The sequence below is a fragment of the Ursus maritimus genome, unplaced genomic scaffold (genome assembly GCF_017311325.1).
Source record: "Ursus maritimus isolate PB19 unplaced genomic scaffold, ASM1731132v1 scaffold_6, whole genome shotgun sequence".
Lineage (NCBI taxonomy): Eukaryota > Metazoa > Chordata > Mammalia > Carnivora > Ursidae > Ursus > Ursus maritimus.
This window is the reverse complement of record NW_024426774.1, coordinates 83,212,489-83,223,242: the sequence shown is the minus strand read 5'-3', so window position 1 is coordinate 83,223,242 and position 10,754 is coordinate 83,212,489. Positions and strand designations below refer to the sequence as shown.

Sequence of the window (10,754 nt, the reverse complement as noted above, 5' to 3'; positions counted from 1 at the left end):
TTCTTTCTTTCTTTCTTTCTTTCTTTCTTTCTTTCTTTCTTTCTTTCTTCTTTCTTTCTTTCTTTCTTTCTTTCTTTCTTTCTTTCTTTCTTTCTTTCTTTCTTTCTTTCTTTCTTTTTCTTCATTCTTTTTTTTTTAACTCCCTAACTTTAAGACAGGCACACTGTTGTTACAGAAGTCCATGAGAAGGTCTCTGTCATCTTCAAAATCAATCTCTAAAATCCCCTAAAGTCCTCTCCTAAAATCTTCAAGGGCAAACTACCACATGCACACTTCCTATGTTCCTATTTTAGGGAATATATTTATTTTTAGTCATTCAAGACAATTTTAGCATTTGAGGTTATGGCGCCTGAGGCAGAAACTGCCAATTTTATGTACTGTGCGTGGGCACAGAGGCCAAGGTGAGCCTGTGCATTACTCAGGGGACTTCACTTAAATTTAAAATAGAAATGCACACTCTTTCCATCAAGCACATATGCTGCGTGAGGAGCAACACCTTGTCCCGGCTTAGCATCTGCTCAGGAAGGAAAAGCACCAGCAGGTCCTATTCCCGGAGAACTTGCTTGTGAGTTTGTGTTGTTTTTCTCTCTCAACGATGTGGGACACAGTTGGGTTTTTTGTTGTGGTGGTGGTGGTTGTTGTGGTGGTGGTTGTTGTGGTTGTTGTTTTTATCTTATGTTAGTCACCATACAGTATATCATTAGTTTTTGATGTGTTCCATGATTCATCCTTTGCATATAACACCCAGTCTCCATGCAATACGTGCCCTCCTTAATACCCATCACCGGGCTATCCCATTCCCCTAACCCCCTCCCCTCTGAAGCCCTCAGCTTGTTTCCCTGAGTCCATAGTCTCTCATAATTCATCTCCCCCTTTGATTCCCCCGCCCTTCTGTTTTCCCTTCCTTCCCTTAATGCAGGGGCTGCGACTGGGAGTCAGCTTCCCAAGATCACATCGTCCAGTCCAGTGGAGGGAGGGAAAAGCTGGGAAAGCCTGTCCCAGAAAGCTGCACTTCCCTGATCCTTTCATTTACATCCTTCCTGTTGCATTTCCAGTGACATCTTTCTCTCCCCCACACACCTCTCAACCAGATTGTCATTGTAGTTACTGTTGGAGAGAAGCGTGTCTGTGCATCTATAGGACGAGCCAGAGAGGCCTGCATCAGCCGCACCAGCAGGACAGACCCAGGCCTGTGTTAGGAGAGAAGAGGAATCCAGCTAGCCACGGGAAACAGAGGTGAATATCCTGAAAGATCACAGTCATTTACATTAGTATTTTAGGGGTACGTGAGTAGAAGAGATTGTAAAACATATTAGCAAGGGTTTGACCTTGAATGTGCTCTGCAATGGAAAACCTGGGTTAATTTTTATCGAATTAAGATGCAACACTGTAAAATCTCTCTTGGTTAACTCTCTTCGGAGGACTCTGTAATTTATTGACAGTGACAGAAACCTTCTAGAAATGAAATTAATGTGGGACTAAAAACATTCCAAAGTGAATATATATATATATATATATATAGAGAGAGAGAGAGAGAGAGAGAGAGAGAGAACACATTTGTCTGAGAAACATTTGTTAAAATCTTAGAAGATATAATATCTTTGGAATTATTTCCTAGTTGTGCCAATGCCTTTGAAAAAGCTTGGAATTTGTATCTTTTTCTTGACTCTATCTTAATGGTTTGTATGTTTCTAGGAACGTATCTGTTTTTTTTTTCTAAATTGTCCAATTTGCTGTTGTGTAGTTGTTCATAATATTTCTTTATGAACTTTTTTTTATTTCTGTGGTGTCAGTTCTAATGTTTCCTCTTTCTGATTTTATTTATTTGAGTCTTGTCTCTTTTTTTCTTCACTAGTCTAGCTATGGGTTTGACGATTTTATCTTTTCAAAAAATCACCTCAGTTTCATCATTTTTTCTATATGTTTCCATTCTCTATTTCTGCTCTAATCTCTATAATGTACTTTCTTCTATTAACTTTGGGCTTAGTTCTTTTTCTAGGTCCTAGAGGTGTAAATTGAGATTATTTATTTGAGAGCTTTCCTCTTTTTTAACATAGGCATTTATCACTGTAAACTTTCCTCCTAATTCTGCGTTGGCTGCATCACGTAAGTTTGGTGGGTTGTGTTTCATTTTTACTGGTCTCAAGATATTTTCTAATTTCCCTTATGATTTCTTCTATGACCTAATGGTTATTCAAGAGTACATTGTTTAATTTTCATGTCTTGTGCGTTCTCTCACTTCCTTTTATTATTGATTTCTCATTTCTGGTTTCATTCCACTGTGGTCACAAAAGATACTGGGGATGATTTCAATGTATTTTCATTTGTTAAGACTTGTTTTGTGATCTAGTGTGTGATGTATCCTGGAGGATGTCCCATGGGTGCTTGACAAGAATGTATATCCTTCTGTTCTTGGGTGGAATGTTCCATATGTTTGTTAGGTCCCTATCATCTCCAGTATTGCTTAAGTCTACTGTACCGTAGTGCTTCATCTCCAGATGATCTAACCATCATTTAAAGTAGGGTATTAACATCTCTTATTATTATTATATCACTACCTATTTCTCCCTTCAGATTTGTCAGTGGTTGCTTCATATATTTAGATATTCTGATATCATGTGCATGTATGTTTGTAACTGTTACATTTTCCTTTGGAATTGATCTTTTCATCATTATGTAAAGACCTTCTTCATCTCTTGTGACAGTTTTGTCTTAAAGTCTATTTTATCTGATGTAAGTAGAGTCAACCCTACTCTCTTTTGGTTTTCATTTGTATGAAATATTTTTTTTTCATTCCATCACTTCCAGTCCATGTGTGTCCTCACATCTAAAATTAGTCTCTTGTACATAGCATATAGTTGGATCTTGTTTCTTATTTATCAACATCTCTATATCTTTTGATTGGTGTGTTTATTTCATTTACATTTAAAGTAATAGTTAATAGATGAAGACTTATTCTTGCCATTTTTATTAATTATTTTCAAATTTGTAGTTCTTTTCTTGTTCTTTTCCTCTCTTGATCTCTTCCTCTGTGACTTGATTATTCTGATTATTTTCTCTTCATCTTTTTTTTTGTATCTACTATAGGTTTTACCTTTGTAGTTATCATGAGATTAACATAAAACATCTTATTGCTATAAAAGTCTATTTTAAACTGATAGGAGCTTAACTTCAATTGCATATAAAACTATATCTTTACTTGTTCAACACACAAATTTTATGTTGTATCAGAATTTACTTTTTAGGGGTGCCTGGGTGGCTCAGTCTATTGAGCATCTGACTCTTGATTTCAGCTCAGGTCGTAGTTTCAGGTCATGGGATCAAGCTCCATGTGGGGCTCACACTCAGTACAGAGTCTGCTTGTCCCTCTCTCTCTGTTCCTCCCCCTCCCTGCTCTCGCTCTCTTGCTCTCTTAAATAAATAATTAAGTAAAATCTTGAAAAATAATTTACTTTTTTTAATGTTGTTATTCATTAGAAGATTTGTGTGGTTATAATTATTCTAACACTTTTAACTTTTATATTAGGGTTAAAGTGACTTACGTACCACCTTTACAGTGCTAAAATATTTTGTATTTGTCTGTATATTTGCCTTTACCACTGAGAGTTGTACTTTCAAATACTTAAAAAACCCTAAACAACCAAAGCAATCTTGAGCAAGATGGACAAAGATAGACATCACTTACGGATTTCAAAATATATTACAAAGCTACAGTAATCAAAACAGTTTGGTACTGGCATAAAAACAGATACACAGACCAGTGGAACAGAATAGAGGCCCAGAAATAAACTCACACATACACAGTCAACTGAATTTCAATAAAGAGGCCAGAACACACAATGGGAAAAAAAATAGTCTCTTCCATAAATGGCCCCAGAGAAACTGGATAGTTACATGCAAAAGAATGAAATTGGACTTTTATCTTACATCATACACAAAGGATAACTCAAAATGAATCAAAGACTTACACGTAAGACCTGAAATCCTAAACTTTTAGAAAAAATACGGGAGAAAAATTTCTTATGTTGGTTTTGCAGATGATTTCTTTCGATGTGACACTAAAAGCAAAGACAATGAAAGCAAAAATAGACAAATGGCACTACAACAAACTAAAAAGCTTCTGCCCAGCAAAAGAAACCATCAACAGAATGAAAAGACAATTTATAGAATAGGAGAAAATCTGATAAAATATTAAAAAGTGCTAATATCCAAAATATACAAGGAACTTCTATAGTTTGATGGCAAAAATATAGTAATAATAATAACCCAATTTAAAAAATGGACAAAGGAACTGAAAAGACATTTTCCTGAAGAATATGTACCAATGGCCAACAGACTTATGAAAAGGTGCTTAACATCACTAATCATCAGGAAAATGCAAATCAATACCACAATGAAATATCGTTTCATACCTTTTAGGGTGACTACTATAAAAAAAATAATAACTAGTGTTGGCAAGGATATAGAGAAAAGGGAACCCCTGTGCAGTGTTGGTGGGAATGTCAATTGGTGCAGCCACTACAGAAAGCAGTGTGGAGATTCCTCTAAAAAATGGATAGAGAAAATGTGGTATAGACATACAGTGGAATATTATACAGTCTTTAAAAAGAAGGGAATTCTGTAATTTGCAATGCAATGAATGAACTTGGGAGATATTATGCTAAATAAAATAATCGAGCCCCTAGAGGACAAATACTACCTGATACTGCATATGAGAGGAATCTAGGCACTCAAGGTGGCTCAGTCAGGTAAGGATCTGACTCTTGGTTTCTGCTCAGGTCATGATCTCATGGGTTGCATGATTGAGCCCCATGTTGGGCTTCCCACTCAGCAGGGAGTCTGCTTGAAGATTCTCTTCCTCTGCCTCTGTCCCCACTCTCCCTCTCTCTCAGATAATTTTTTTTTTTAAAGAGGAATCTAAAAAGGTCAGATTCGCAGAAGTGGACAGTAGTGTGGTGGTTGTCAGGGGGAGGAGAAAATGGGCAGGTTTTAGTAAAGGGTACAGAGTCAAGAAAAATTTGTCCTAGACATCTACTCTACAGCATAGTGCCTATAGTTAATGTCGTATTATATACTCGAACATTTGCAAAGAGAGTAGATCTTATGTTAAGTGTTTTTATAACAATTAATAATAATATATAAAGAGGGCAGGAGGAACCTTCTAGAAATAATGGATATGTTCATGGCATAGATTTTGGTGATAGTTTCAAAGATGTATACTTACCTCCAAATTCATCAATTTGTATACCTCAATTATGTACAGCTATTTGTATGTCAATTATATTTCAATAAAGTGACTTAAAAAACTTAGAAACTGAGGTTTTGAACTTGCATTTTTAGAGTTACTATTGTCTCTTTAGTAAACATTTTTTCCCCAGTTTATCTCTGTAAAAAGCATGAAGGAAATGATAAACCATGAAAGTTGCTGGCCTTAGTAAAAGCTGACTGGTGCCTTTTTGTTATTAAAGCATTACTGGTGGTTAAAATAAAAAAGCAAGACTGTCTCTATATTATTTACAACAAATAACCTTGGTCCAATCAGTTATCCCATTTCTCTAGAAGTTTCCAGGACATGACTATTCTCAAGCAAGAGACTTTTGTATTTTGGCTGTTGTCCAGGCACTTTGTCCCCCAGACCACCTTTACATACCATACAAAAAAATGCTTGAGCTGTAATGCCCTCTTGATTTGAAATCGAGTAGTCCCGGAAGCTTTGGGAGAAGGATGCCTTGTGAGTAAGAATACTGAGCAATGCTGGCATTTACGGGAGATTTCAGTGGAAGGGGCTCCTTAGCAGTGTGGCACCGGCTGCATGAAATACATAGGCCACAGCACCATCAAGGAGAGCACATGAGTGTTGGACCACTCTCCGCGCTTCCTCAATGCAATTCCCTGTAACTTGGGGCCTAACAGGCCAACTTGTTATGTTCTTCTTTCTTAACTTAGAGCCTCCCCTTGCCCGCTAGGATTTAAGATCTTTTTTATTTCTACTAGAAATTTTAAATGTTTTCTTCACCTTCCAGAAGGCTTCATTGTGGCCTTTCAGGCCCAGGAAGCACATTCAATTGTGTGTGCTGAAAAACAAGTGACTAGAACAATAATTTTAAAAATTTATATGTATATATATGTGTGTGTGTATGTGTGTGTGTGTATATGTGTATAAATAGAAACAAATAACTCTATATGTTATTTACATTTTATTTTTGAATTTTCAGAGCCTTTGCTATTGATCTGAACATTAGATTCCTTGAAACAGCTTCTCCTACTCCTGACACCAAACCAAGGAGCAGTGGATGGTTGTGGGGAAGAAACCACCAGTCCCTTCAAACATAATTAAGTGAAACAGATGGAAAGTCTTTTTGATACTGTTCACCAGCTTTTACTTACTTTTACTCACCACTATGTGGCCTGTGAACCTGCAGGAGATCTTATAAACCAAAACACTTAGTTAGCCCTCCCAGGCAAGGGTCTCACCCGAAAAAAGAGACCAAGTGTATGTAGCTTGGAAAGGGCTGTTCATCTTCACACCATGGAGTCTGTATGTTCCAAAGAGAGTGTGCCAGAACACAAAGAAATCAGGGACACCCAGGATGTGTTCGTAACACAAGAAGGGTGGCGCAGAGGATGCCAGCCTGGGAAGATCCAGCAGGATTGGCCTGGTGCAGGCAGCAGTGGAGACAATGCCGCTGGTATGAGAGCCAGCAATGCCCTTTCTGATCCACAGCTATGAAACCACACCGATCTGCCGAGGAACTTGTAGGTCTGCTTGCATTCTGCAAGGCAGAAAGCAGGGAGACAGGAAAAGGTGATACAGTACCAGGGGGCAAAGAGCAGTGGGAGAGTGGCCAACACCTATCACAGAAAGACAAGCTGGGACCACAACATGAAGTCGGGTGACATCTTCCCCCACTGCCCTCTCTTCAGAGAAGCATCACTTCACTTATTCATTGAGAGCTCTGGGTAGTGGTCTTCTCCACGCTAACTCTTCTTGGAATCAGGTTGGACTAAGCACTTTACTGCAGGAAGCTCCCTTATTGGGAAAAAGGCATGAGAATATGGGAGAAACCCAAATGCATGGGTGTTTCGCCTGGGGCTGTCGAGGAAGCTCCCAGGTGAGTTTCTGATTTGAAACAACACTGTTAGCCTCATCCCCAGAGCGTGGCCTACAGGATATTCTCCAAGCTCCAAGGACTGTCTGTAGCCACATGTGACACTAGATGATGATGACGATGATGATGATGATGATGATGATTTTGCTATGTAATCGAAGTATCTGCAAAGTTCCACAAAGAGGGCATTGTACATGAGCTGTACCAGAAAGTAGAAGCTGCCCTCATCTCTCTGGACCCCCAGGGCTCTATGTAAGGATGAAGGTACCATTTGGGATCCCCCACCATGTGCCACCACTCCTACCTCACGCCTGTAGGTATAGGAGCACCTACAAAAAGCACCTAGTCACGGGAACTACCTGGAACCAGGACTCAGCCCAGCCGCCTGCACACACTCCTGCTTTACGATTGCCAAGCAAGCAGAGAGCTACAGGGTATCACAGGGAGGCTGGCTGCTGGGTAATTTCCAGGACTACTGAAAGCCATAACTACTCCAGAAGAATCATTTTTTCTTGCTGGTAGAGGAAATGGAATAAGCCCTATTGGCACCACCACTGGTGTATTGGCACCAGAAAGTATTTGATGTCATTGTAGAATTGAGGGTAATAGACTCAGGTCTGCACACAAAGCAATTATGCAACTTCCAAAACTTAGTACATGGTTGGCTTAGACACACCCCACCTACTACTGGGGTCTATGTGAGCTGGCGCTGCACTTAATCCTTAGTGCTTCCAGAGCAGAGATCCACAGTCCCACCATTGCTTGAAAAACCCGTATCCCTCAACTTAATCTGGGATTTTGTGGCCAGTGTTGTCTGTATTATTATAATTCCTACTAGGAAAGATAACCCTGCCTCACCAAACTGTATTCTTTTGCAGGGAGTTTTTATGCTAGAATGTAAAGTAGCCGCTCCAGGATCGCAAAAGCCACTGGCCCCAAGCTCCTTCCAAAAGGATACGCTGGGATGCTAAATCCAAACCAGAGACTTTGCCTGAGTTCATGAGCTTGACACTTGCCAGCACTTCACAAACACCTCAGCCACTCTGACTGGGAGTGTGGTGATTTAATGAAGATAAAGAGGGAGCTTGGAACATGTCAAAAGAAATAAATCAAGGCACTGGATGTTACGATGAGACTTAATAACACGCCTTGAAGTTTCTTCTAACAAAATTTGGGTGCTCTGCTTTATCTTGACTTATCTTGACTGCCTTATTACCGGGAACACTAGCAAAGGGGAATGTACCAGCAGAGGTGATGTTTATGAAACTAATGATATTGTGAGATCTCTGTGAAAGTGTGCTTGAAAAGATCTATGTGCACTTCTAGCAGCTAGTATAACATCAAGTAATAATGCTTGCTGAATAACTGTTTTCTAAACATGTGAAAGAATATCAAAGATAAGACATGCTAAAACTGAAAATAATTGTTTCTTGTCCTGTTTTAGAGTTTGATTGCCTCTCAGTTTAACGTAGCTAATTCCAGGCCATGTAGATTGGGCACTACAGATTTATTGTTATTTGTATCAGCTAAAATCTTTCCCATTCCCCAGGCAAGGCTGGTAGTCAAGCCTTACTTAAACATTAAATTCTCACCTCGTATATTACAGAGAAAATAGAGGCTATGAATTCCCTCGATTCATCATATCCCTTTGTTCCCATTTTCAAACAGATCTATGAGACCCTTCCTTACCATTCTCTGTCCTATCTTGGAGAATTTCCTCCACTTGTCTAAGATGAATTGCGGTGACTTACCATGGTCTGGAAATCACTGCTTTCTGGTACCTCCTTTCAGTCCTTGCTTGGTCCATCAATTATCTTGTTGTGTCTTTACTCTCTGGATTTTTGTCTTTAGCATATCTCACATTTAAAAAAAATACTATCATATACAAAGTCCTTTTTCTGCTGAGACGCTTGCTCTCTTCTTCCTTTAATAGCTAAAATTCTTAAAAGGATTTAGTATGTTTGCTGATTCCAATTCTCCAACATCCACTCATTCCAGAAACCATTGGAATTTGGTGTCAGTTTTCATCATGTAAAAACGGCTTTTACAAATATCTCCATTGACCTCTCTGAGGCCAACCAACATGAGAATGTTCAATCTTTTTTATGCACAACCTCTTTTTGTATTTGGAGTTGTTAATCTTCCTCTCTTTGATTTTCTTTAGATTTTTGACATCGTTCTTGATTCTTTTCCTCCAAGTCCCCATGATCTTCCTGGAATTTATTATGTATCACCTCCTGAAACCCCTCCCACCAGTGCTTTTCTCCAGCTCCCTTACTGCCCTGCCATCCTCTGGCTTCAGATACCATCCACATAGCAGTGACTCCTAAAGCAGGATCTCCAGCTCTGGTCTCTCTCCTGTGTCAAATCTATGGTTCCACAACCTTTTGGGCTGAAATTTAATCCATTATCTCACCACATATATCCCACAAAATAAAAATATTTTGCTTCTTATCTTGATAAATGATACAACCATCTATCCAGTTCTTTCCTTATACAACTTTTTATATACCTCTTGTCAGTCATCAGTTCCTGTCACTCAACTCAATCCTTCCTTCTTTTCCATTTACTCTGCCTAGCTCATTCCCCAGCCCCTCTTGCCTAGACCCTACCAGTCTCCTAATTGATCTCCTGTAATTAACACTCTGTACTACTGTTTGCCACACTACTGCCAAAAGTTTCTAAAACCCATGTCAGATCATGCCATTTCTACTCCTGGATGGCTTGTGAGAAGATAAAAGGCAAATGTTGGCTCCTGTCATGATGGCCTCAATGACTCCTTTCCTGCTGCAAGAGGGGAAGAGATGGGTTTGAAGAAATTGTTTTGAGTAGGGGAAAAATTAATTATTATTATCATATTAATTACTATTAATATAATTAATATTATATTATTATATTAATAATATAATAATAATAATAATTATCATTTTTTTATTATTGACTTTACTTAGTCTCTTTAGTTGAGGATTTGGTTTCACCCAGTGATGTTGGAATCCTCTCTCCCCAGGAACCACTTTCAAGTTTCCTTTGTCACTCAGCCCACCCCCTCTCTTCCCCAGTTATGGACAATCTATCAGCTCCTCATGATACCCATCCTAGACTGTAGTCTAAATCCACTACCCAGCATAGTAGCTATCAACACATGCTAAGGGAAAGAACAGAATTGCTAAAAATTGTCAAGAATAGTGAAAATCACTATACAGTCACTAGTATTAGAAGTATTTTCCCACACTCTGAAATAAATTAAGAGTATTTTACAAAAGTAATAAAATATAAAATCAGTTATAGTCTTGGATACAGCCAAATTTCATAAAGAAAACTAAACCATCTTATATTTTGATAAGTAAAAGAGAGCTAATAACAAAAAGTGGATAGTATAATTCTAATTTTGTAAAACTGAGAAACAGAGTGTATATTTATGAGTGGCTGACTAAAATAATATAAACAAATTGTTGAGAATAATTGTCTCTGGGTGTTGGGTTATGGGGATTTTATTTTCTTTTTATTGTTTTGCTCATTTCTCTAAATGTTCTACAAAGCTGTAGTAATTGCATAATCTGTAAAAAAAAGCAATAAATGTGAAAGAAGACTTGATTGCAATACATGAATGTGTGTTATTGATAACAATGATTATTTATGAGTGGT

The 10,754-nt window shown here is 38.3% G+C and overlaps 1 pseudogene; it reads left to right on the top strand.

The window, feature by feature from the left end:
- Nucleotides 1-6,730, top strand: part of LOC103670657 — a 104,741-nt pseudogene extending 98,011 nt beyond the window's left edge.
- Nucleotides 6,731-10,754: the final 4,024 nt, after the last annotated feature.